Genomic DNA, 22,363 nt, shown 5'->3' on the forward strand with positions numbered 1-22,363 from the left:
CTTCTTTTAAGGTTGAATTTTTAGACATATGCAGATGTGACTTTATAAAACAAAGGCAGGAGGGACAAATACTGGTTTCAGAAGGGACATCACAAAGGCCCAAGGAATGTCAGATTTTCCAAATCCCAAGGTTGAATGGGTACTTCTTTAAGAGGAGGTTGATCTTACACCTGGGGACCACAGAAACAATCAGTTCTGATGTCTATGGCAAATGGTTCATCATTTAAGAGTTAACAAACCAGTATTTGATAACATTTTACTTTAAACAATTAATTAGAGTCATTCTAGATTATCTGTCCCTCAGTTGCATTCCCAAGTGTTTTGTTGGGTGGACAAGAAAGGGATGGAGCCTGAATTTTGTACTGCCCACATGGAACATTCTCTAGGACTGACTGCATACTAGGACACAAAACAAATGCCCTGGTATGCCATGTGAGGTGTCCCAAGAGTCAATGCCATTCCTCATGGGTCTCAAGGATCAAAGCCAGAGAGCCACTGTGCCAGAAGACTTACCCTAAATAATGAGCTGGGGTTAAAAATCCACCCACCCTAAAACAGTCCTCAGGAGCTTATGCTTTGGGAACACCTGTCTACATGTGTTTAACTGTGAAATATAACAGTCATTTACTTAAAGTAAATCAGTAGCAGTTTAAAGAATAAAGGGAACACCTGTGTATGCCCTTCCTTTCCCCTCCAAAGTTAATGTGTATCCTCAGTTTTATCTTAATTATTCACTTCCTTTTCTGTATTGTTTTACCAACTATGTATGCAGTTTTTTTTGTTTTTTGGGGTTTTTTTGCGGTACGCGGGCCTCTCACTGTTGTGGCCTCTCCTGCTGTGGAGCACAGGCTCCGGATGTGCAGGCTCAGCGGCCATGGCTCACGGGCCTAGCCGCTCCGCGGCATGTGGGATCGTCCCAGACCGGGGCACGAACCCGTGTCCCCTGCATTGGCAGGCGGACTCTCAACCACTGCACCACCAGGGAAGCCCTGTATGCAGTTTTGAATGTTCTATAAATGAAATCTCATTGTATATATTCTATGAATAGTTTCTTTGGCTGAAAATTATGTTTTTGAAATTAAATTGTATTATGCATGTAGTTATAGTTCATTAATTTTTACTGCTGTATAATATTCCCTTGAAAGAATAAATTGCAATTGATTTATCCATTCTACTGTGATGGACACTTAGGTCATTTCCAAGTTTCTGCCATTCTGAAGAATGCTGCTGTGCACATGATGGGACAGGTAATCTACCTTGAGCCCAGAGCATCCCTGTACATTCCATGCAAGCAGGAATACAAGGTCCTGATTGCTTTTGGCTTAGGCCATTTCTTAGGGTTGTGCTTACAGCCAGAAACCTTAAACATGTGAAATACTGTTTCCTTCCAGGACAAAGAACAGGCTCACTGTAAAAGAGGTTAATTCCTCTAGCTCAGCATTCCTCAGCTGTGATGTAAACCCATTATGTGTCACATCCATCTGAACCCCTCCAGTGTCCCTTCCTTGGGACTTGGGGACAAGGAGAACTTGTACGAACATGATACTCAAGCAGCTTGCTGTGCTATGAATAATAAAGTCCTTTGTCTCTGACCTAAGAATCTCATTTTCTACCAGTATCCATAAAACAAGTTAACTTAACCACCCAAAGATCTGAAAACAGAAACAGACTGAGATTCAATTAGTTGTCCCCAAGGAGCAAGACCAGGGATGAGGAGGAGTGGGGTAGAGGAAGCAGTTTCAATATCAAATTCTCATTTCATGGTTAAATTTTTAGTCATCTGCAGGTGTGACTTTATTAAAAAAAAAACAAAAACAAAAAGCAAAAAACAAACAGGGGTGGAGGAGTCACAACCACTGATTTGAGAGGGGACATCACAAAAGCCCAAGGAATGTCAAAATCCTTATAGGATAAAGTCGCAGACCCTGACAGCACATTCTTGTCCCTTTCTCTTAGTGAACATGTCCAAGGGAGTGTAGAATTGCTGGGTGATGGAGTTTGCATTTTATTAGCTAAAGGCAAACTCTTCCCATAGTGGCTGTACCAACTTTTTTTTTTTTGGTCACACCATGCAGCCTGCAGGATCTTAGTTCCCCGACCAGGGATGGAACCCGTGACCCCACTGCAGTGGAAGCATGGAGTCTTAACAATTGGACTGCCAGGGAAGTCCCTGGTGATACCAACTTTTATCCCCACCAGTGCAGATGAAGAGTCTGGTCTCTCTAGAATTTATGAATTAGTAGGGTTAGATGCTATTATTATATCATTTTTTTTTTTTTTTGTAGATGAAGAAATTGAAGCTGAGAGAAGTTAAGCAACTTGCCCAACTTTGGCATGCAAGCAGTAAGTGGAAGAAACTGGGATTTGAACCCAGGCAGTCTAGCTTAAGCATGTGTGTGTAACAACTGTACTACACTGCCCTAAGTAATATGCTGAGTGATTAAAGACATATAGAGTTTAGAGTGTTTAAAGAACTTGTAAGAAGTTAATGAGACAGGAAATTGTACATTTTAAAAATTGGGGCAAGGGACTTCCCTGGTGGCGCAGTGGTTAAGAATCCTCCTGCATTGGCAGGGGACACGGGTTTGAGCCCTGGTCCAGGAAGATCCCACATGCTGTGGAGCAACCAAGCCCGTGCACCACAACTACTGAGCCTGTGCTCTAGAGCCTGCGAGCCACAGCTACTGAGCCTGCACACCACAACTACTGAAGTCCACACGCCTAGAGCCCGTGTTCGACAACAAGAGAAGCCACCGCAATGAGAAGCCCACGTACCACAACAAAGAGTAGCCCCCACTCGCTCCAACTAGAGAAAGCTCGCGCACAGCAAAGAAGACCCATCTCAGCCAAAAATAAATAATTTTTTTTTTAAAAACAAAGAAATAAAAAAAACCTTGGGCCCAAAAGGCATTTCACTGAGGAGGAAACAGGAATGGTCATAAACACAAGATAAAATGTTCAAATTATTTAATAATCAGAAGACGCAAATTGAAATCACAATGAGATGCCATTTTACACCCACCATGTTGTAAAAATTAAAAATACAATGACAAGTATTGAAAAAGTTGGAAAGTGCTTAAAAGAGTGCCTGACATATGCTTTACATAAATATTTGCTATTATTGTTATCACCATCATAGTCATCATCATTATATTAATACTACTACCACTACCTTTATTAACCTTTTGTCAGTTATATGTGTTTTCTCCTAGTGTATGGCTACTGTCTTTATGATGTTTTTGATTAACAGAAATTATTTATTTTACTATAGTTGAATGTGTCAGTCCTTTTAAGAAATCCTTCCCTACATGAGGTTATAGATATTCTCCTGTATGAGAATAAAGATCTTCTCCTTGTATATATTTTTAAAGTTTTATAATATTGCTTTCAGTCTTTAATCTCTCTTCTGTAACTTATTTTCTCATATGGTTCCAGGTAGGGATCTAATTTTCTTCCAATATGGCCAGTGAATTGTCCCTATGCTCTTTATTAAATACTTTATGCTTTCTTTTTTTTTCAGGTTTATTGAGATATAATTGACATATAACATTGGGTAAGTTTAAGGTATATAATGTGATGATTTGATACATGTATATATTGTGAAATGATTACCATAATATGGTTGGTTTACACCTCCATCACCTCACATAATTAATCTTTTGAATATGTGGGGTGGGAACATACTCTTAAGCAACTTTCAAGTATATAATACAGTATTGTTAACTATAGTCACCATGCTGTACATTAGGTCCCCAGAACTTATTCATTTTATAACTGGAAGTTGGTACCCTTTGACCAATATCTCCTCATTTCTCCCACCCCTCCAGGCCCTGGCAACCACCATTCTACTCTCTGTTTCTATGAATTCAGCTGTTTTAGATTCCACATATAATCGAGATCATACGGTGTCTGTCTTTCTCTGAATTTCACTTACCATAATGCCCCCAAGGGCCTATCCATGTTGTTGCATATGGCAGAATTTCCTTCTTTTTCATGGCTGAATAGTATTCCATTGTATATATATTCTGTATCATCTTTATCTATCTGTAGATAGACAATTTTAGATTGCTCCCATATCTTGGCTATTGTGATGAATGCAATGAATGTGGGAGTGCAGATATCTCTTCCACATCCCGATTTCATTTCCTTTGGGCATACACTCAGAAGTGGGATTGTTGAATCATATGATAGTTCTATTTTTAATTTTTTTGAGGAACCTCCATACTGTTTTCCATAGTGGCTGCACCAATCTACATTCCCACCAAGAATGTACAAGGGTTTTCTCTACATTCTCACTGATGCTTGCTGTCTCTCTCTTTTTGATAAGTCATTCTAACAGGTGTGAAGTGATTGAGCTGATAACTCATTGTGGTTTTGATTTGCATTTCTCTAACAATTAGTGATGCTGAACAATTTTTATGTGCCTGCTGGCCATTTGTATATCTTCTTTGGGAAAATGTCATTTCAAATCCTCTGCACATTATTAAATCAGATCTTTGATTTTTTGTTTTTTGGCTATTGTTTTTGTTTTTTGGCTATTTTGTTTATTGGCTATAAGTTCCTTATAAATTTTGGATATTAACCTCTTATCAGATGGATGGTTTGCAAATATTTTCTCCCATTGTGCAGATTGCTTTTTCATTTCGTTGTTTCTTTTGCTGTGCAGAAGCTTTTTAGTTTTATTTAGTCCCACTTATTTATTTTTGCTTTTGTTGCTTGTGCTTTTTGTTGTCATTTTTAAAAAAAATCATTGCCAGGACAAATGTCAAGGAGATTTTCCCCTACTTTTTCTTCTAGGAGTTTTATGGTTTCAGATCTGATGTTTAAGTCTTTAATCCATTTCAAGTTATTTTTGAGTGTAAGATAGGGGCCCAGTCTCATTCTTCTGCATGTGATTATCCCGTTTTCTGAGCACCATTTATTGAAGAGACAACTCTCTCCCTATTGAGTACTCTTGGCTTCCTTGTCAAGTATTAGTTGACCATAAATGCATGGGGTTATTTCTGGACTCTCTGCGCTGTTCTATTGGTCTCTGTGTATGTTTTTATGCCAATACCATACTGTTTTTTTTAAAATTAATTTATTTATTTATTTATTTTTGGCTGCGTTGGGTCTTCGTTGCTGCATGCGGGCTTTCCCTAGTTGCGGCGAGCAGGAGCTATTCTTTCTTGCAGTGCGTGGGTTTCTCATTGCGGTGGCTTCTCTTGTTGCGGAGCATGGGCTCTAGGCACATGGGCTTCAGTAGTTGTGGCACGTAGGCTCAGTAGTTGTGGCTTGTGGGCTCTAGAGTGCAGGCTCAGTAGTTGTGGCACACAGGTGCTCAAACCCGTGTCCCCTGCACTGGCAGACAGATTCTTAACCTTTGCGCAACCAGGGAAGTCCCAATATCATACTGTTTTGAATACTAAACCTTTGCCACACAGTTTGAAACCAGGAAGTGTGATGCCTCCAGCTTTGTTCTTTCTCAAAATTGCTTTGGTTATTCAAGGTCTTATATAGTTCCATACAAAGTTTAAGATTGTTTGTTCTATTTCTGTAAAAATGTCACTGGAATTTTGAAAGAGACTGCATTGAATCTATAGACAGTTTGGGGTATTATGGACATTTTAACAATATTAATTGTTCTGATAAACATTGGGATATCTTTCCATTTATTTATGTCTTCTTCATTTTCGGTCATCAAACTCATAGTTCTCAGTGTACAGATCTTTCACCTCCTTGGTTAAGTTTATTACTAAGTTTTTTGTTTGTTTTTGATGCTATTGTAAATGGAATTGTTTTCTTTATTTCTTTTTCAGATATATGTTGTTATTGAATAGTCTGTTCTTTTCGCATTCATCTGCAATACTCTCTAAGTCACAAATCAAGTTTTTTATATATGTATGGATCTGTTTCCTGGGCTCTTCACTACAATCCATTCACGTAATTGTCTATCCTTGCACTGTATATGCTTTTTAAAATTCTTTGCCCTCCAAATAAGTATTGATGTATGGTAGATTAAGTCCCACCCCTTCTTCAGGAATGTCTTAACTGTTCTTGGCCTTTTGCTCTTCCATGTAAATTTGAGAATCACCTTATAAAGTTTCATGAAAAGCCTGTTAGAATTTTTATTGTAATTTCATTGACCCTGTAGATTGCAAAGAATTGACATTTTTACAAGAATGACTTCCTATTCAAGGATACAGTATATACTTCTCTATTTGTTTGAGTCTTTATATTAATTTTCATTAAAATTATATCATTTTCTCCACATAGTTTTTTATTAAACATAATCTTGAGTCCTTTTGTTTTGTATTGTTATTGCAAACCATATATTTTTTATTGTAAAGTTAAAAATAGCTATAGTGAGTATATAAACATATATGTACAGTTAAAGAGTAATTATAAAGCCACAACTCATGTAACCTCCATCCAAATGAAGAAATGAAACTTTGTACTATAAAAGTTCTCTGTGCCTGTCTTCAGTAACATCTTCCTTTCTCCACTCTGGAAATATTCATATTCCTTGCCTCTCTTTATAGTTTTATTACCATTGTATGCATCTCCAACTAGTTTAGTTTTGCCTGTTTTTGAACCTTGCAAAAATGGCATCATACTGTATGTATTATTATAGACTTTTGGTCATTGCGATTTTGTGATCCATTTTAATACATCTAGCTGTTTTCATTCATTTTCACTAATATATATTTAATTGTATGAATATACTACAATTTGTTTACCTATTCTACTCTTACTGGGTATGTCTTATTTCCAGTTTTTGGTTATTAAAAACAATGCTGTTATAAAAATTCATGCTCATAAGGTTTGTATGTATCTTCTGGGTCAGAAGTACATATATTTTTCTAGGTCAGTGGTTGTTAAAATGTGGTCTGAGGACACCTAGGAGTCCCTGAGACCCCTTCATGGCAACTAGGAGGTCCTCCCTTTTCCAAATATATATCTTTCTGAGTTCAAATATTCTTCATATCCTTCAGCCAAAACAGTATACCACCACATATTAAAAGCAGAAGCGGATATGAGGATCTAACTGTCTTCTATTAAGCAAACATTAAAAAGGTCTTTAAAAATGTAAAATAGTAATTGTTTTGTAGAAGATAGTTATTTTACAAAAACTTTGTTACTTTTGCTAACATGCAATGGATTTATTATTTTTTTAAATGAATTACATAAATATTTAAAATCTGTATTAATTACTGATACAGTAAATAGCTATAACCCAAATAAACAAATGTTATTTGTTGTTCTCCACAATCTTTAAGAGTGCAAAAGGGTCCTGAGTTTGAGAACTGTTCTTCTAGGGCATGGTCTTCAACCTGGTTGCACTATTCAAGATGTATACAAGGTACAGATAATTTAAAGAGTCTGTTTCCAGATCCCTAATGTCCAAACGTGCTGTGCCTAGTTGCATATAGCTCTCCTTTCCTATCTCCCCCTTCACAAGTGACAGTCTTGCCAGAGTTGTCTTTGTCTGACACCTTCTGGTCAAAACAAAAAGTGCCAGCCTCAAACTCTAAAGAACAAATAACAACTTAGAGGAAAACCCCTGAGACCACAGAGGAGCAGTTTTTTTTAGGAAATGCTGCTTCACCAATGCTCTTGATGCCCCTGGCCCCTGTTGTATGGGACAAAAAGGACATTGACTCCAAGTGGAAGTCATGATTCGTATGAGCCACGCTGACACAGTTATTTATTTTACAAGGTTAAAAAAACTATATCAGTATTTTTTAAAGCTCTTTCAATAAGTATAACATTTCAATTTTATATCACTAATAATTGTAACTTATAAAACTTAGATCTTTATGGTCACAGGAAATTAAAATGAATATTTCAACGTATACACACATTTCTGTTGCAAAGAATTATGAGAATTGATAAGAAAAACTTTCAAGCATAAATACATGTTACATTAGGAGAAAATTCTGGGGAGGGGGTGGATTGGAAATACAAATACAAGGATAAGGAGTGATACAAAATTTCCCATTGTTAAAGAGAAGCTTGTTTGTATATTTTTTAAGTGAATGGTGGTGCATATCAAAATCACAATAGTGTTTAGAGCCTATTGGATACATTTAAAAGAATGATGTAACAGTTAAATCTATGTCAAAACTTTAACATGCAGGAATAATATCCTATGTACTTAAATGAAATTTGATGAGAAATTTTAGCTGTCAAACTAGAAATGTGTGAGGAAATACATACTTCAAAAAACTTTTATGTGCAGTGTTCTGAGTCTGGAGATAGATGGGTTCCAGGCTAGGCATTTATAACTGGCCTCCCGTTTACATTTCTTGGCGAGAAAAAGATGGACTTTAGGCTGGACACTTACAACTAGCCTCCTGTTTGCATTTCCTGAGACAGGACATAAGTAAGCTCCAGGTTAGATATTTACAACCAGCCTCCAGGCTTTGTCTCCTGAGGACACTTGAAGATAACAGTCATGGCAGGAACAGAGAGGGGCTAAACCTTGTTTGATTAAAGCATCAAGAGGTCACATATTTCCCATCCTTGGGGCAAGGGAGACACTGCACGTGCACAGAAAGGCTCCTTGGGGGTCAAAAAGAGGAGGCACCACCCCAGAATAGACGATGCCAAGTCCCCCCAAAGCCCTCTGGGCTGGAATCCACCTTGGAAAAAAGTTGCACACGCATGTTGGGGAGGGCCCTAGGGCAGGGCAGGTGTGGGAAAAGAAACCAGATGATTGGCCAAAGGTAAACAAAGGCCTGGAAGAACTGCCCTATATAAATGATGTAACAGCCTCTTTACTGTGCTCCTCCTCATTAGGGAGGATGCCCACACCCCTTCTCTCTGGGTGTGTATCTCTGCCTTGATTCTGTCTTAACTAAATAAACAGTTTCTCTGTGCTCTTCCACTTGTTGTGCTGTGTCTCTAATAATAAACTTTGTACCTGTTTTTACCGTTTTTGCCTTCTTGAGAAATGCATTTTTCAATGGGGTAAGAGCCAGGAAAAATTTGCTTCTAGCCTCTAGCCCTTGCTGGCCTAGTGGCTAGGATTCCTGATTTTCATCCAGGCTACCCAGGTCCAATTCCTGGGCAGGGAACTAAGATCCCGCTTCAAGCACTACTCACTGCTGCTGCCTCTCTGAGATCAATACTAACAAAGAGATTTGAGGACTAATAACGTAGAACATTGACAAACATGTAGGTGTTCACAGGATCCAACCTAGTGATAGGAAAATAAGGCATGTATCTGGACCAGTGGAATTCAGTGGGGTTGGAAGGTGGGGTTATGCATATTTTATCTTCTACTTTTTGCTGGTATTTGAATGGAGTCCTTATGTCAGCAGTTCCTCCCAGATAAAGGAACTCATTAAACTGCTCCACTCCAGCTCAGACCAGCACTGTGGCCTTGAGCCCAGGGCTCTGCCAGTGTGAACGGGGGAGGCCTGGTTTGCTCAAGAGCAAGGTACTGAGTAGCAGTTAATATGAAATGCCTTTGAGGGGCACAGAGGCAGGTTAAGACAAATGAGAGGAGGAACTGAGGAAGGCAGAAGACTGGATTTAGGTTGAATTCAGGCCTATTTGAAATAAGAGCTGTGACAAGCACATCCAGGAAAAGAGATCATTCAAGAAATATTTAAATTGTATTGGATCTCTGCCTTACACAGACAAACACACTCACATTTTTCTTCTCCTTTCTGAGTAACTCAACCCCAAACTCCCCCCACTTCTAGCCCACAAAATGCTCCAGATGACTTTGCACTGAAGACAAAAATAATTCACTTCATCTCCCTTCACATCCCATCACTAATTCAGCAGCTATTCTTTTTCAAGGCAGCTACCGTTGCTGAAACTTAGACAATCTCAGGGCTGGGATTTTCCTTAAAGAAGAAGCATCCTTCCTGCTCAGGTGAAAATTCTGTTTCTGTGACACCCCGCTCCATGTCTCATTCACCTCTTGTACCAGGACAGCAGAGACTGCTAGTTAGCTACCTCAATACCTTTCTCCCTTTCTGAGAACTCCCAAACCAGACAAGGTCAGCCCAAGTTAAGAACATTAAAAATCAATCTCATTTATGAACATACACGGAAAAGTCCTGAATGAAACACAAGCATCACTTTCACTTACATTCCATTGGCCAGAACATACAGTCACATGACCATGTCATGTTGCTAAGAAGACTGGAAAATATACTCTACGCCAGGCAGCCTTGTGCCCCCCCCCAAAATTGGTTTTAAATTCTTGAAGAAGTCATTTCTGTCTCTCTCCACTCAGCAACAAGATCAAGATAAGCAAGTTTCCTTACTGGCCCCCTGCGTGATGTGCATTTATTTCTACTTTACCCTTACACAAAGAGCTTAGCATTTTGCAGACCCAGATTTATAGAGAAGTCTTCTATTAGACTCTGAAATGGGTTTTGTCACCTATCCTCCTGCATTAGACTCAACTGTCAAAACTGATATTTAAGTTTATGAGGATTTGAATATGCCCTGAAGGAAGAATATGGTTTCTTGTTTTTTCTAAATTCCTACTTTCCTTTCTCTTTTGAATTTTTTTTTTTTTGCCACCTCAGCAAGACAGTTATATAATTTTAAAAACATTTACTCCTGCCCAAGTGGAAGTTCACTCTGGTATTTTTAGAGGTTTGTTTAATAAAACTTCAAAGGACAGCTAATTCAGAGAACAGAAAAGAAGGAAAGTTACACAACTCATTTTAAAAGAGTTGTTTAATTGTGACACCAAAACCAGGTGCTGACAAGGTCAGCACAAAAAGAGAAATTTAAAAATCATTCTCACCTATAAACACGGAATTCTCAGTTAAATGGGCTAATAAGTTCTCTTTTGTGCTTAAAACATGGTTTATAAACATAGATGGAAATGTCCCAAATAAAACATAAGCAAGGGACTTCCCTGGTGGCACAGTGGTTAAGAATCCGCCTGCCAATGCAGGGGACATGGGTTTGATCCCTGTTCCAGGAAAATCCCACTTGAGCAGAGCAACTAAGCCTGTGTACCTCAACTACTGAAGCCTGCGTGCCTAGAGCCCGTGCTCCACAACAAGAGAAGCCACCGCAATGAGAAGCCCACGCACCGCAACGAAGAGTAACCCCCGCTTGCCTGCAACTAGAGAAAGCTGGAGTGCAGCAACAAAGACCCAACACAGCCAAAACAAAACCCAAAAAACAACCATATGCAAATCCAGTCCAATAGTGTATTTAAAAAGAACATGATTCCAAAATAATTCAAGGATGGTTGAATTACACTGATAGATTTTCTAATATTAAACCATCAATTTCTTATGGCAGCTTAACTATCTCCTTTAAATATTTTGGGCTTCTATGGACACTCATAACCTCGGGGATTTACCTTTTATCTCAAGTAGCAATAGTGGCAGAGGCTGGAGGAAAGGAGGTCAGCAGAGGGGTTAAATGAACTGGAGACCTTCCCAGAAGGAAAGCGATACCTATTTTTAGGATCATTCTAGCGTAGGGAGTTAGAGAAGCCCGAGGGGCATCTGGAGAAGGAGGTCCCACCGCAGGGTGCAGGAGGGGCAGACCACTCTGTCTGATTGTGCAGGTTGGCGATGGCATGACTTAGTGGGTACCAGTCACATCATACTCGTTGTGGATTTGTGCATTTATTACAACCATCTTGAGGCAGATAGCAGGACAGTATCCTGGAAGGAGTGTCTGTTTCTAATTTCTACACAGGTGCCACTGGGCTACCTGTACTGCTGAGGAGAGAGTCTGACTATGGCAGGGCTGGAATAAGATCTGGAGATGGACCAGCCCTGCCTGATTCTGGAATTAAGATCTGGGTGTCAGGGCCAGACGCTGTACAGCAGGAGGTCCTGGGGGACCAATGAGTCCTGAGCTCCAGCTCTTCCTGGACTTTTCTTCTCAACTGGCTCTGCCAGGAATCTGCTTCATCTGGTATACCCACTGCCCGCTTTGGGCCGAGGCTCCTATCTTTGGCGCCTGCTGGCCTCAGCATTCTCTCTTCTCTGCCTCATCACAGTCCCCCACTGCAGCCTCCATAGCCTGACTTTCAATAAGTGCCTTCAGAATCTATAAGCATAACTGTCTTACTAAGAAGTAATTACTTTGGCATTTTCCAGGGGGAATGCTTCTGTCAATAAAGAGAAAAAGATATGAAATGACTGGCGGCACACTGCAGAAATTTAAAAGCCTCTTGGGGGAAAAAAGAAACTTAGAGTTGTCAGATTATCAACTGATCAAAGCTACAAAGATGTTTTGGGGGGAACCCAAGATACAAATAAGAATCTCTTTGAGGAAATGGCCTTAAAGATGCAATCAAAGGGCTTGGAGGAACAAATCAAATGCCAGTGGTAAATCCACTTGTTATTTTAGTCCCCAAGAACAGGAATATAAAAACTGGGATAAAATATTAGAATGCAAGAACTCAGTGGAAAGATTACTCATTTTTACAAGAACTTTTGCAAACTTTCAGAGTTGAAAAGAGCCTTTAATGAAGTTAATTTTAGTAAAGGGACAAAACCTGGATTCCCAAGGGTTAAAAAAAGAATATACTGGACTTAAGAGACTTGGACACTTACAACTGGGAACAGAAAACTGAAAGGAGCTGAGTGATATAATCAAACATCATCAGAAATTTCCAAAAAGACAAAGCAAGTGGTCTTGCTCACAAAGAAAATGAAACGCAGGTTTTGAGTAATGATATTGTGCAGCGGAAGTAGCTGGCAGGTGACCAGACTGAGAAGTTAAAAACAGATGATAGATGGCTCACAAAAGGAGCCTTTGTTAACAATAGTTGAAAAAGATAGAGGCCATTTCCAATCTAAACTAAATGCTGAGATGCTAACTTGGCAAGGGCTGGAAAACAGAGATGTTGGAACACGAATCTTGCTGACTTATTTAAGCCAAAGTTCTACTGGAAAATGACTACAGAACTTTGCATCAGAAAGCTGATATTCTTAATAAATTCTTGGGCAGAAAGGCAGCATTCTTCCAAAGAAGCTGTTTCAGGAAGAATAAGAAAAGGAAGAGAGAAAGCAGAAATACCAGCTAGAGAGTAAGTAAGATTCCATAGGCAGAAAATTCAAGAAGTGAAGGATGAAGTACAGAAAACAAAGATCTTACGAAACCCAGATTTCCCTTCATGATAAGAAAGGTCATGACAGCTGGCTGATTGCACATACTGCAGAATGAGCTCTAGCGAGAAGAGGCAAGCTGCTAGCCCAAGGCAGATATTAATATGTGTGCATCACAGGACAATAATTTTTCAAAAGTCAGTGAATGTCCAACCAACCCCAGGAATACCATAATGATAGAAACTTTCAAAGAGAGAGTTACTAATCCAAGATCAGTCTTTTGGTCCACCCGTTGAAACTAGTGAAAGCCTCTGTTTTATTGGTATTGTTTCTACCTGGAATTTCTTACTCTTGTCTTAATGGCATAGATCTGTAAAAGTGAACCTGTGTCTGTCATTGGTCCTGTAGCTGATCCTAGGAGGCCATTTCAGGTATCTGAACTAGTATCTATTTCTTATCTGCATCTTGGTATAGCTTCACCAGTAAATCTTACCAGGGAAACTCACCATGATCTCACATGTATTCATTCATTCCACAAATATTTAAGTATCTTTCATGAGTCAGGGATTTTACAAATGTCAGAAATACAACAAAGAACAAAACAAAAATCTTGCCTTTGTAGAGCTTACATTTTAACAGAGAAAACACGTAGGTAAAAAAGAAATTAGAAATTAATCATATAATGCCAGGTAGGGATAGGGCTACAAAGGACAACTAAGCAGATTGAAGGGGTAGTCACGGGAGCACCACTTTACATATGGTGATCATGGAAGGCTGCATAAGGAGATGACCTTTGGGTAGAGGCATGAGTGGAAAAAAGGAGCGAGCCATGTGAAGATCTGGGAAAGATCCTCCCAGGCAGAGGGAATAGCCGTGCAAAGGCGCTGAACCAGAAGCATGTTTGTTGTGTTAGAGAAACAGCAGGAGTTTCAGAAGGAGAGCACTACGTGTCTGAAGGCTGAGAGCTGAAAACTGAGAGAGAACATTCTATGTTCTCATATATATGAGAAAATAAAACTTCTAATGGCTCCAATAAGGTAAGCAGGGAGTTATAAGTGAAGACGGTAGAAGGGTAAACTCCTACCAGATGCTATCGTACATTATGAGTCATGTTAAGAAGTTGAAACTTTAGCCTTAATAACATATTCTGTCAATGTAATAAATACTAGGATTTTTCTCACTTGATCCTCATAAATATTCTATGAGTTAAGAATCAATGTTATTTCAATGTTAGAGGTGAGGAAACTGAGTCACAAAGTGGATAAATCATTTGCCCAAACACCCAGAGCTACTAAATAGCAAAATTGGCATAGGAACCCACATCAACTTGAGTCCCAAGCCTGAACTCTTGTCCTCCACCATTCCATATTTTTATTTATTTATTTATTTTTGGCTGTGTTGGGTCTTCGTTGCTGTGCACGGGCTTTCTCTAGTTGCGGCGAGCGGGGGCTACTATTCGTTGCGGTGCGCGGGCTTCTCATTGCAGTAGCATCTCTTGTTGCAGAACACAGGCTCTAGGGCACGTGGGCTTCAGTAGTTGTGGCTCACGGGCTCTAGAGCGCAGGCTCAGTAGTTGTGGCGCACAGGCTTAGTTGCTCTGTGGAATGTGGGATCTTCCCGACGTAGGACTCAAACCAGTGTCCCCTGCATTGGCAGGCAGATTCTTAACCACTGCACCACCAGGGAAGTCCCTGTAAAGCTGTTATTTTAATTTTATTTTATTTGGCCAAGCAGCATGCGAACTCTCAGTTCCCCAACCAGAGATCGAACCCTGGTCCCCTGCATTGGGAGCACAGAGTCTTAACCACTGGACCCCCGGGGATGTCCCTATTCTACACTTTTAAATGATCCATGTGCATGTAGTATAATGGAGGCTATAGAGTGGGAAGGAAACCCATTAGAGGTGGGGGTTAAAGGGAGAGGGGATGGTAATGGGACCTTGGTAATAAGAGTGGGGTTGAGAAGAAAGAGATGGGCTTGAGAGAGGTTTAGAAAGTGGAATGATTGGGATTTGGTGTTTGATTGGATCCGAGGAGGGAAGTAGGAAGGGAGGAGGTGGGGGGAGTCAAAGATGATTTCCAGATTTCTGGCTTATGAAACTCTGTGGTTACCATTTAAGGAGACAAGAAACCAAGCAGGAAGGGCAGTTTGGGGCTTAGGGGGAAGATGATGAGTGGTTTTAGATTAAGGATGGTGGAATAAGGACCTCTGAAAATCCACTCCTCCATGTAAGCAACAAGATCACTGACCCAAAAAAAAAAAAAAAAAAAACGTCAAAATCAACTTTTTAGAACTCGGAAATTAACCAAAGGCTTGCAAGAATCCAAAAAGCCTTTATTCGAGAAAAATGACGGGATCTCAGTAGCAACAGTGAGCTTTGTACTGGGGCAAGAAGGCAGATTCTAGCGGTTTGAAGAGTGAGCAGGAGTGAGGAAACCAAAATAGTGTTCAGCCCTTTGCTTGGAAAGACAACAGAGATGGGGCTTTAGCTGGAGGATGGGTAAGGATGCAGTGTTCTTTTTTATCTTGTAGAGATGTAAATAGTGCAATATAGCTGGTAAAAAGCCTGGTCTTTCAGGAGGTGAAAAGGCCTGGCATCCTGATAGGCAAAACAGCTGAAATCTGACACCTAGAGACAAGCTACTCAGGTTTTCTTAACTTTATTCTTGGCTTGATTTCACTGTTTGTCCTTTTTGCACTAGAGATAGAAGCTTGTCTTTAAAAATTAAGAAAAAAGGCAGAATTGATGACCAAGAAACATCATTGTGAGGGAAGATTAGTTATTTACATAATTCAAGTTCTGTGCAATTCTTTTAATGTAGTTACATAATCATTAGTCTTATCAATTTCCATAAAGGTATGCCAATGTTAGGTTTATAGCATGTCATCTTGACAATCTGTCTTCAGAACATCCTAGGGATTCTCAAACACCATATGCAGGAGTTGGAAACTGCTTGGTCTAATTGGGCAAGCATTGAGTTCTAACTGAAAACCAGGGCAAATAAGTCTAGAGATCTAATGTATAGGCATGATGACTATACTTAATAACACTGTGTCAACCAGAAAATATGCTAAGAGAATAGATATCAGGCGCACTCACTGGACAAAATGCTAACTATGTGAGGAGATGATATGTTAATTTGCTTGACTTTACTACTTATTTCACCATGTATATGTATATCAAATCATCATGATGTACACCTTAAATATATATACAATTTTTATTTTAAAATACATAAATAAAAAATAAATCTATTCATTAAAAAATAAAACAGAGGAAGGACTCTACTTGTTCTCAAACTTGGCTGCACATGGAAATCTACTGGGAGCTTTAAAAAGTACTGATGCCTGGGTTCCAACCTAGAAACTGCATTCAAATTTAGTTTCATGTCTTCTAAAGGTCAGTTTTTTTTTCAGTTCAGGATCCAGTCCAGGATCACATGTTGCATTTAATTGTCATGCCTCTTCAATCCCCTTCAGACAAATCCAGTCTTTCTTTGCTTTCATGACTCTGAGCTTTTTGAAGAGTATAGTCTATTTATTTCACAGAACGGTCCTTCAATTTTTGTTCTTCTGATATTTTCTCATGTTCAGATTGAGATTATGCATTTCTGGCCATGAATACCACAGAAGTGATGGTGTGTCTTTCTCATTGCATTCTGGAGGCACAGAAAATTTTATTTGTCCCATTACCAGTGATGTTAACTTCAGTCACTGAGGGGGTACATGCTATTGACATGACTCAACACTGATGATGTTAATAGGCCCAGATAGAGTTTGCCAGCTTTCCTCACTGTAAAGTTACTTTTGCTCTCTCTTTCCATACTCTACTCTTTGGAGGCAAGTCATTAAGCATTGTCACAATCTGCGTTTCACCCCTTGTGTCTTCTGACCTCTTGGTTGATTTAGAAAAAATTTTATACATTACAGTTTACTCTGTGCTGGTAAGTTTTGAGAAATGCAGAGTCATATATCTATCACTCCAGTACCATACAGGTTAATTCTATCACTCTAAAGATACTCTGTGCTTTCCTTAGTTAACCCCTTCTTCTCCTGGAAACCATTGATCTGTTTTCCATCCTTACAGTTTTGCCTTTTCTAGAATGTCTCATGAATGGAATCATTCAATATGTAGCCTTTCCAGTCTGGTTCTTTCAACTTAGCAAAATGCATTTGGGATCCATCTACATAAATTTGTGGATGAATAGCATGTTCCTTTTTTCTTGCTGAATAATTTTCCATCATGTATACCACAGTTTGTTCATCTATTCACCTATTGAGGGACATCTTGCTTGCTTCCAATTTTTGGTGATTATGAATAAAGCTGCTAAAAACATTCACATGCAGCTTTTTGTATAGGCATAAGTTTTCAATTCAGTTGGGTAAATACCTAGGGGCATGATTATTAAGTCATATGGTAAGTCCATGTTTAACATTATAAGAAACTGTCTTCCAAAGTGCCTGTATCATTTTTGCTTTCCCACAGCTCTTGTTCCAAATCTTTGACTGCATTTGCTATTGTCAGAGTTTTTTTTTAAATACTCAAATGGTATGTCACAGCATCTCATTGTTTTGCAATTTGCCTTCCCTAATGACAAATTATATTGAGCATCTTTTTATGCTCAGTGGTTTATTTGCCATCCATATATCTTCTTTGGTGAAGTGTTCTGGTTAGATATTTTGTCCAGTTTTATTTATTTTTATTTTTTTAAAAATAAATTTATATATTTATTTATTTATTTATTTATTTTCATTTATTTATTTTTGGCTGTGTTGGGTCTTCGTTGCTTCACGCAGGCTTTCTCTAGGTGCGGTGAACGGTGGCTATTCTTCGTTGCAGTGCATAGGTTTCTCATTGTGGTGTCTTCTCTTGTTGCGGAGCATGGGCTCTAGGCATGCTGGCTTCAGTAGTTGTGGCTCATGGGCTCTAGAGCACAGGCTCAGTAGTTGTGGCACACGGGCTTAGTTGCTCCGCGGCATGGTATCTTCCCGGACTAGGGCTCGAACCCGTGTTCTCATCTTAACCACTGTGCCACCAGGGAAGTTCCTGTCCAGTTTTTAAATTGAGTTTTTTGCTTTCTTATTGTTGAGTTTTAAGAGTTTTTTATGTATTCTGGATACAAATCTTTCATTTCATATGTGATTTACAAATATTTTCTCCCAGTCTGTGGCTTGTCATTTCACTCACTTCAGCAGTATCTTTCACTGCTTCAGCAGTATCTTTCACATATTTTAATTTTGAGAAATTCCAATTTATCAAACTTTTCTTTTGTGGATTATGCTTTTGGCCTCATATCCAAAAACTAATCACCAAATACAGGGTCATACAGATTTTCTCCTATGTTTTCTTCCATAAATTTTAGTTTTGCATTTTACATTTAAGTATAAAATCCATTTAGAGTTAATTTTTTTGTAAGGTGTGAGTGAGTGTCAAAATTTATTGCTTTTTTTCATATGGATGTCCAATTTGTCCAGCACCATTTATTGAAGCGCCTTTCTGTCTTTGATAAAAATTAGTTGACTATAATTGTATGGATCTATTTCTGAGCTTTCTATTTTGTTCCCTCTATCTATGTGTCTATCTTTTCACCAATACCACACTGTCTTGATTCCTATATCTTTAGAATAAGTCTTGATATCAGGTTATGTGAGTCCTCCTACTTTGTTTTTCTTTTTCAAGATTGTTTTGGCAATTCTGGATCCCTTGAATTTTTACATGAATTTTAAGATCAACTTGTCAATTTCTGCAAAAGAGGCAGCTGGGATTTTGATAGAGATTGTGTTGAGTCTGTGGATCAATTTGGGGAGTATTGCTATCTTAACAATATCAAGTCTTCAAGTCCATGAACATGGGAGGTTTTCCACTTTAGATCTTTAATTTCTTTCAACAATACATTGTAATTTGCAGAGCGTAAGTTTTGCACTTTTTTGTTAAATTTTCCCCTGCATACAGCCACTGTCATTATCTGCAGCAGTTTTGTTCTATAAGGTCGCTGCCAACATTGAATTAGCCAATACTTGAATACTGCTTCTAAGGGAAATGTGGACAAGGTTAGATTCTTGAGAGTCTCTGGTCACATTTTCCACTTTCGTCAGTCAAAATACCATTTGCATTATGTAGGTTTGTTTGCCATCATTCTTGCAAAACAAGCCAGTCTCAGCAGCTGTGAAAACCTGTTCTTCCACGTAATTCTTTTTTCTACTAAACGCTTAGCAGAAATTGAAAAATTCTTCCACAGCCTACCTGGCTTCCTGGGCAAGTTTAACGAGTTAAGGCAGGAGGGTGGCCTCTAATTCCAGCTCTCATCATAACTAGCTGTAACTTTGGGCAAGTCACTTAGAATCTCCACTCTAAAACTCTGATAAAATAAGACTGTGGATGAGAATATCTCCATCGTTCCACTCATTCTAGAGTCCTATACTTAAAAAGGGGGGGCGGGGGAAATGGTGGGGGGAGGGGGGAGGTTATATGGTAATTTTTAAAGCCCACTGCACCACCTGGTGGTCAAAGAGAAGAAAGACTGAGGAAAAGTGTTACATCTACATTTTGTTACATAGTGTTACGTCTACATTACAGCTACATCTACATTTTGCTTGTATGAAGATTTCACATTTTCAGACAATTTCTCCTCTAAAATGGCAAAACACGTACAATAATACCTATAAAAACAGTCATACGGCATTATGTTTAAAATCACACCCTGCATAGAATGCCTTGTAAATATAAAGACTCTAACCCTTGAATAGCCATCATTACTGAGCTATTATTATGCTTTGGTGAAAACAAAAACAAAAACAAAACAAAACAAAAAACTACTGAGCAAGTAGAAGAATTACATGAAATAAAAATATACTTCATTATACCAAAAAATCCATCATGTTAAAATTATTCATACATAGTTGAGTAAGAAAATAATAGTATTCAATTATAACCTCCCCCAAATAAAATATCTGTGAGTCCATATGTATATAAATACATAGGTGAATGAATGAATGAATAAAATGGAGCTGTAAATACAGGAAAAGAGACAGCTCTTCTTTACAAAATAACTCTAATCAATAAATATAAAAGGAATGAGAGAAATAGAAAATCACCATTAGATTACCACTGTAATAAATGCTGCAGGCAAGATTCACTTCTGTATACTAAAATTATGCTGTATAAGCAAACGTTTGAGGAGAAACAGGATAATTTCCTAGTCTCAAAACATCTTCCCCAGGACGTTTATTAATTATAAAGGGAAAGATAGTAACTTCATAGTAGCTTAATTCAGCAGATATCACTTAATGAAGTGACAAAGGTTAACATCACCTGAAATAAGACATGTTGATATCATGTACCCTTTGATATGATTTCTATTCTTGTTAAGGCAAACTGGTTTTAAAAAGAGAGAAAATTCTATGCATGTTTTCTCTCTAAGAGCTTTTTGCTCTTCTTTTTCACATTTCTTTTTTTTTTTTTTAAGTCATTAAGATAAGGACACTTAGTAGATAGCAATTGTAAGACAATCCAAATGTGTTTAACATTCATAGTTATCCACTGGGCTTACGGGTCAATAAAGAAAAGAAGACCACTCTGGTGGCTTTTCAGTATCTACAGTAAACTCAAATTTCAGTAAAATTCACAGAAATTTTATTTGAAATTCATTGTATTTGTAAGGAGGAAGGAAATATTTAAATCCCCTTTTGATGAAAAGAGAATTCTCATGGTATCTTGACCAAGCTACCTTCAAACCAGTTTCCAGAAAAATCAAAGACAGGGTAATATCAGATTTATGTCCAAAAGCACAAAAAAAAACTGCAAGCAGAAGAAGAAAACAGAGAATTCAGTTTCTTTCAAGTATCCATAAAATAAGGGCCTCCCTGGTGGCGCAAGTGGTTGAGAGTCCGCCTGCCGATGCAGGGGATACAGGTTCGTGCCCCGGTCTGGGAGGATCCCATATGCCGCGGAGCGGCTGGGCCCGTGAGCCATGGCCGCTGAGCCTGCGCGTCCGGAGCCTGCGCGTCCGGAGCCTGTGCTCCGCGACGGGGGAGGCCACAACAGTGAGAGGCCCGCATACCGCAAAAAAAAAAAAAAAAAAAAAAAAAAAAAAAAAATAAAAAAAAGTATCCATAAAATATACATGAACATTGTTAATCTATTAGGCCAAAGAGAAAATATGAATTTCAAAAGTAGAAATATTATATTTTCTGTTACAACACAATAAAGCTAGAAATTAATTACCAAATCAGGAAAAAAAAGTTTCCTTGTCCTGGAGATTTAAAAAGTATCTTAAATGATGGCTTGAGTCAAAGGGAAAAACCAAAATATCAATCAAAGTTGGACCTTATGAGATGGATTTAAAGCATAAGGGCAATCTCTAGCCTCTGTGGTATCATTGTGTGTGGGTCAGAAAAGTGTTCCTTCTTCAAGTAAAAAACAAGACCAACACAACTGCATCTGTGGATGGTCATGAGGTGATGGCTCTGAGCCCAGCTGGCTGGAAGATGAGCATGACACTCAGGGAAACTAAAATCAAAGTGAGTTGGGAACTGTGAAAGAAAAAAAATGTAAATTTCTCTTCTCTAAGGAAAAAAAAAAAAAACCAAACTGCTAGATAATGAGTTTTCCCTTAAGATTAGAAGCAAAATTCTAGTTAGTAAAGCGCCTGCTAGCAAGATTTTGAAGGCCAAGAAAAAGTCTCACCTAAGGAATGTTTTCTTTGTTTGACTTAATATTCTCAAGGCCCTGACTCCTAAGGACAAAGAGACAAGAGTACACTTGGTTTAATACTCTTCAATTACTTTTCTATAAGCCACTATAGGATTTAATTGTTTCAAATACTTTAGGTAAATTATGCCATTTTAAACAAGTTCTTGTAAAGAGTAATTAAAGTTTTATATCCCCTGATGTAAATGATTCAGGAGCAAGCTTACTAAGCCTGTCCTAAAGGATGCCTGAATTCAGGGTATCCTGGTGGTCCAGTGGCTAAGACTCCATGCTCTCAATCCAGGGGGCCCGGGTTTGATTCCTGGTCAGGGAACTAAGAGCCCACATACCGCAACTAAAGATCTTGCATGTGGCAATGAAGATCCCATGTGCCGCAACTAAGACCTGGCAAAAAAAAAAAAGGATGCCTGCCTTCCAAGCCAAGAAAAGTCTCAATTTGTAATTGTGTTGTTAAGAAACCATTCAGATACTCTCTTACTGCATTAGAATATTTTTTAATGGAGCGATTCCTGATGTTATTTCCCTAAAATCACAGAAAGATTGCAGCACTTTTTGGGTTCTATTTTGTAAGGATGACTTTCTTTTGCAGTAGCATCTCTCCTAGAATGGGACCAATAAAGGC

The 22,363-nt window shown here is 38.6% G+C and overlaps 1 protein-coding gene across 2 annotated transcripts in view; it reads right to left on the reverse strand.

Annotated features, from left to right (window-relative positions):
* Nucleotides 1-22,363, reverse strand: part of SERINC5 (serine incorporator 5) — a 191,160-nt gene that overhangs the window by 101,518 nt on the left and 67,279 nt on the right. The window lies entirely within an intron of this gene.

This window comes from Mesoplodon densirostris, chromosome 3 (assembly GCF_025265405.1).
Source record: "Mesoplodon densirostris isolate mMesDen1 chromosome 3, mMesDen1 primary haplotype, whole genome shotgun sequence".
Classification (NCBI taxonomy): domain Eukaryota; kingdom Metazoa; phylum Chordata; class Mammalia; order Artiodactyla; family Ziphiidae; genus Mesoplodon; species Mesoplodon densirostris.